Below are 6,150 nucleotides of genomic sequence, written 5' to 3'. Positions count from 1 at the left end.
ATGGTATTGAAAAGCAGTAACCTGAAAGCTCATTTTATCACCCAGTATTTTAGGGCTTAAAACACCTCTCCTTGTTTGGTAAGCAAATCATTTAGTTAAAAACTGGAGAATAAGTAACTGAAGATCCTTTAGACCATGATTCGGACCATGATGTGCACAATTAATTCCACGTACCAGGCACTAAGTATATAATCTTTTACTCCTAGCAATATCCCAGCTATTATTATCCTTATTTTATGATAAGGAAGTTGAAGTTCAAAATGAATAGTTCAACTTTACCGAGGTCTCTCTGTTCTTAAGTTTTAGGACCCCAAGTTCTCTTTTCTCTTTACTTCTGTATCTTTTTATTTACAGAATCTTCCAGTGTCTGGTTTCTCGAATAAATACACGTGAAGGTCTTATGCTAAGGATAGCATTACTGTTATTCCTGGCGCCCTCACCAACACCTTCACCTTAGATCTTCCTCCCTTTAGGAGGGAGAGGCATTTCCAGATCCGGTTTCAGGCTTGCACGAACACTAGTAATCCAAGTTGTTTGTTCAGCCCCATTACACTCTTTCTTTGCACCAGACACCCTCTAACTGCCACACCCACGTAGGGGAAAAACCCCATCTATTTAAACTACTGATTAGCTCACTCCGCCTTACAGTCCCTGTAAGGAGAGGGGCCTCAGCTGCACGCCTGCCTTCTTTTCCCCGATGGCGCTCCAGGGCGAAAGCTCCTGGGACTCAAAGTTTCTGCAGGAAAGAAAATCAAAGCCCCGGGCTCGCGGGTCATCAGAAACCCGGAGGGTCCCCTCAGCTCCTGCCAGCCGTTTTCCTGTTCGCGCATCCCCGCGTTGTCCCCGGCCCTTTCGCCTCCCGCATGGCGAAAAGCGGCACCCGCGATGTCCAATCACCAACAGCACCGTCAGCCAAACCCCTCCTCGAAGGGGAAAACAGGGCCCGCCTCCTCGGACCTTGGAAGAAAGGGCGGGGTGACGCTCCGCGTGCGCGCTGCCGTTACGCCGACGCACGGGCACGCCGGGTCCGCCCACGCCCTCGCAAGTCTGGTTTCCGGCGGGAGCGCGGATCGAGGGGCGGAGGTGGGGCTGCGGCTCGGGTTGTGGAAGTGGCTGGGGCTGCGTTGCCCACTGGTACCCGCCGGAATGCCTCACTTGGAAAACATGGTGCTTTGTCGCGAGTCCCAAGTGTCCATCTTGCAGTCCCTGTTTGGAGAGGTATTGTGGTCAAACTATCTTTTCTCTTCCAAATCCTGGAGGCAAACATTTCCGTGGTCTTGCGACGTGTTCTCGATTTTTTGTCTTCGTGTTTGGATTGAGGGGCAATACTCCATTTTTTCTTGCATTGAGAAAAGGGTTGTTGTAGGTCTATCCTACTCCTCCAGCCTAAGTAACTTCTGGTTAGTCCCTTTTAAAGGAGAACGGCACAGGCGGGAGCGGCCGGCACCACAGGACGTTGGCCCAGGACGGGTTCTTTTACACACGCCACGCTTTTGAGATGGTGTTAACCCAAAGTAGGCACTGGAAGTTGCTTAGTATCTTTTTTTTTTTTTTTTATTTGACAGAGAGAGACACAGCGAAAGAGGGAACACAAGCAGGGGGAGTGGGAGAGGGAAAAGCAGGCTTCCCGCCGAGCAGGGAGCCCGATGCGGGGCTCGATCCCAGGACCCCGGGACCATGACCCGAGCCGAAGGCAGACGCTCAACGACTGAGCCACCCAGGTGCCCCAGTTGCTTAGTATCTTATCCCAGCTGAGAAAGATTTTACACAAGTGTGTTCGCAGTGTTATTTTTTTCCAGTGTTAGTTCGCACGTTTCATTGAGGTAATAGGTGTAAATCAAGCGTGGATGTAGGTGGTGGTTTTCAAGATTAGTGAGGGCCAGAGCAGGCTTCAGGTTTAAAAGATTTTCCTTTGCCATGTAAAACTTTCTCATGAGTTGATAATTATTTTCTGTTTTGTATGTGCAGACTAATACTTGCCTTTTCTCTCTTAGAGGCATCATTTCAGCTTTCCATCAATTTTTATTTATGGACATACTGCCAGTGGAAAGACCTATGTAACACAAACTTTGTTGAAAACTTTAGAGGTAAGAGTTAACTGTTAATTGATTTTTTTTTTTTTTTTTTACTCATAGACTCCTGGAAATGGAATCTGGGAGATTATTTAGTATAGTTTACCTTTCTCTGAAGGAATATCTTCTATATGAAACATTTCTGACCAATTTTTGTTTGAGATATTGTGGACTGTGATAAAAAAGGCCAGCAAATGTTAGTGAAACTGTGACTAAGAGATATAAGGTAGGCTTAGTTACATTGTTACTCTGAAAGAGAAAGAAAAGCTTCCTTCTTGGGTGAGATTTGTGGAATGTCACTAAAAATAGTTATAGGTTCCATTATTTGTGCTAGATGCCAAAAGTTATCTTCCAGAATGAGCAGTACTGCTTTTGTGATTTCTTTTGGAGAACAGACTATATTTGTAAGCAAGTCTTTGTTTCCTTGTTACTTCTGGAATTAACCTCCATTTTGATCTTTATTATTATTATTTTTTAATCACAATAGACATTTATTTAGAGTAATACATTTGCAGCTCAGATAGTTCTAAATTGTACATTTCAGGTTTATTCAACTTCTTAAAAATATTTGAGGGCAGCTGCAACCACAGATTTCAACTCCATCATTATTTCTTTGCCCATTCTTCTCTCTCTCTTCTTTCCTGAATAACTTCTTTCAGATATGGTTCAAGGTAGAATTTATCCTCCTCATATTTTGTCCGCTGCTCTTTAGGCAAGATCTGATGCCTCATGGTCCAATGCTCTCTTAATGCGAAACATCCTGTCGTTATAAAGGTTCTCAGGAAGCCTTCTTATGGCCTCTTTCACATCATCATTCTCATATGTTGTATCATCTCTCATTAACCCCAGTTTGTTGAACCCTGCAGCATTGTAGTACCATTTTCGAATACCCTTCAGCCACCGGCTTGATGCTGCAACAGCAGGCCTGCTCGCCATTTTGACCCGAGGCTGCAGCGTTGCCTGCTGGGTCCATTTTGATCTTTAAATGAAGAGCTAGCTTAATCCTCATAGGAGGATTATTATGGTTTCAAACCTTAAAATTCTTTTCGATCTAGGTTTGTTTATCATTAGAATATTATCTTAAAATTACTAGTATGAAATTCCTACCAAGAATTTTAACATGTACTTGGGTTTCTTTATATGAATTCTTTAAAGTACAAGTTTGCTCTGATTCTCTGTAGGAAACAAATGGCAAACTCAAATAATTAAAGTGAGTTTAATGAAGGTACTGTTGCACAAAGGTCGAAGAAATGTTAAGGGAACTAATAAGGGATGATAAAGCACTGAGAGCTTTTACTCCCCTTAGACCTGAACGGACCATAGGAAGTAGCTGTTACCAGATCACTGTAAGAGCTGTAGTCTTAAATGGGGGGGGCTGCCCAGCTGGAGCTGTGGCTTTTGGTAGAAGAATGTAGCCATGGTGGAACTGTGGGCCACTGAGGGATAAGGGGTAAGTTAAGGGAATATTCATTTTGTTTCTTCTTACTGCTCTCCTTCAGGCTCCTGGTTCTTCTTGTTGACTGAATCCAACCAGAGCCAGAAAATAAGAGAGTCTGGGTAATGCAGGCTGTAGTGGTCAGCCTTCTGGGGTACAGAGCAGCTTGGGGGGTGGGGGAGATGTAGAGTAGAAGGACACCTGCTGAATATCCAACAGAGCCGTTACTATATATGTGGGTTTTCTTTTCTGTTTACACGTTTTTTAAATTTCTGTTTTCAGCTCCCACATGTCTTTGTGAATTGTGTTGAATGCTTTACCTCGAGGCTGCTTTTGGAACAAATTTTAAACAAATTGAATCATCTTAGTTCTTCAGAGGGTGGATGTTCTACTCAAATAACCTGTGAAACACTTAATGACTTTGTTCGCTTGTTTAAACAAGTAACCAAAGCTGAAAGTCTCAAGGATCAGACTGTATATATTGTGAGTAATTTAATTTCATTATACCATCTATTTGAAAACTGCTTATTGGTCAATTTCTGTAAATTTTTTCTATCTCATTATTTGTATTGCACCGTGCAAAGGTGCTTTTGGGATACAAAAATGTTTTAGATGTATTTCTTATCCAAAGGGAACTTCAGTTTAATGGAAGAGTTATGACACATACTACATGTGACTATGTGCAGAGTGTGATAAGTGATAACCATGAGATGCAAAGTACAGACCTAGGGATATGTGATACAGCTTCATGAGGTGATAACATTTGAGATAGACTTAAAAGGATGATTAAAGGATTATAGGAAGAAACTGAAGAAGGGGAATTTCAGATGGTAGGAATTATGTAAGGAAAATCATGCAGATGCAGTGGAGGCCAGGGAATCAATAGTACAGTTTTGGTGGGTAACAGTGTATGAGGGGAGGAAAAAGCTAGGAAGGTAGGTGAGGCAGATCATGGAGTATCTTGAAAACTCTACTAAAGTGCATATAGTGAGGCAGTAGTGAAGATTTTAGAGCAACAAATCTGTTTTAGGAAGACCATTTTGCAAGGCATGTTAAATAGATAGGGGGGTGGTGGTGACAGACTGAAGTCTAAAAGATGGTTTTCAGGCTCTTATCACTGTTTAAATTAGAGGAAATTTGGGCCAGGACTAGACTTGGGGAAGATGCAGAGAGGAATAAATGGAAGAGAACTCGAAGGTCAAATTTTTCAATTGTGTGTGGAGTAGGTTTATGGGGAAAGATGAATCATTTGATTTTGGGGTGGCTAAGTCTGAATTGTAGTTGTTACATCAATGTGAAAATGTTTAGGAGACAACTGAAAATGTGTAGTGTGTTTTATTTTAGTGGATTTTTTATAGTACTTTAACCCTTTTTAAAAAAATTATTCTCTGGATTTAGAATTAAATTTTAATATAATGCCTTATAACAGCTAAGTTATAAACTTAGTTATAAGGGACCAAATCTTATGCATTCTTGCATCTCCTGAAATTTATAAAACAGTTCCTTCCACATTTTAGTTTCATTCATTTATTTATTCAGCAAATAACTCTTGGGCACTTCCTATATGCCAGGGACTATTTTAGATAGTGGAGATAGAACATAAAACAAAATAGAGTCTCTGCCCTCTTGCAGTTTATAGTGTAGTTGAGGAAGATAGATAAAAAGCGAGTTAATATGTAGGATGTCAGATATAATATGTTAATAGAGTCAGGGAGAATCACTTGGGTGGGGGGAGAGTAGTTACTTTTCTAAATAGAGAAGACAGAGAAGATCTCACTGAGATGATGACTGAGCTGAGATCTGAGGAGCAAGGAAGGAAGTGAGGAGCAAGCTTTGAAGATATGTGAAAAAAGAGTATTCCAGGTAAAGAGATTTACATAAGACTACAAAGAAGACTGGAACATGCTTTGTGTATTCAGAGTATACCAAGGAGGCCATTGTGGCTGGAATAGTTTAAGTAGGGGGCAGAGTAGTAATGTTGAGAATCAAATGAAGGGTACGAGGATAGAAGCACGAAGACTAGTGTTATGGGTTGAATTGTTTCCTCCAAGAATTCATATGTTGAAGTACCTCAGAATGTCCTTATTTGGAAATGGGGTCATTGCAGTTCTAATTAATTAAGTTGAAGTTATACTAGAGTAGTTTGGACCCCTAATTTAATAGGACTGGTGTCCTTATATAAAGAGGAAATTTGGAGATAGACATGCACACAGGGAGGATGCCACGTAAAGATTTGGGGTTATGTTGCCACAGGCCAAGGGACTACTAGAAACCAGGAGAGAGACCTGGAGCAGACGTTTCTCTAGCACCTTTAGAGGAAGCATGGCCCTGCCAGCACCTTGATCTTGGACTTCTGGCTTCTGGAACTGTGAGATAATAAATTTCTGTAGTTTAAGTCACCCTGTTTGTGGTACTTTTTATGGCAGCTGTAGGAAACTAATGCAACTAGTTATGAGGCATTTATAATAATCTAGGCAAAACATCATGTTGGCTTAGGCCAGTGTGTAGCAGTAGATGTGGTAAGAAGTGGTCTCAATATATTTAGACAGAATTTCTGGTAGATTGACTATAGAGGAGGAGAGAAAGAACAAAGTTAAGGGTGACTCAGAAGTTTTTGTGTACTTGAAAGGATGGAGTTGTCAT

The 6,150-nt window shown here is 41.4% G+C and overlaps 1 pseudogene; it reads right to left on the bottom strand.

Annotated features, from left to right (window-relative positions):
• Nucleotides 1-2,551: 2,551 nt before the first annotated feature.
• On the bottom strand, nt 2,552-3,035 carry LOC102750060 (cytochrome b-c1 complex subunit 7 pseudogene; annotated as a pseudogene).
• Nucleotides 3,036-6,150: the final 3,115 nt, after the last annotated feature.

This window comes from Leptonychotes weddellii, unplaced genomic scaffold (assembly GCF_054177405.1).
Source record: "Leptonychotes weddellii isolate Sample4059 unplaced genomic scaffold, ASM5417740v2 HiC_scaffold_2475, whole genome shotgun sequence".
NCBI classification, from domain to species: domain Eukaryota; kingdom Metazoa; phylum Chordata; class Mammalia; order Carnivora; family Phocidae; genus Leptonychotes; species Leptonychotes weddellii.
Note: the sequence above shows the minus strand (reverse complement) of the source record. Positions and strands in the feature narration are given on the sequence as shown.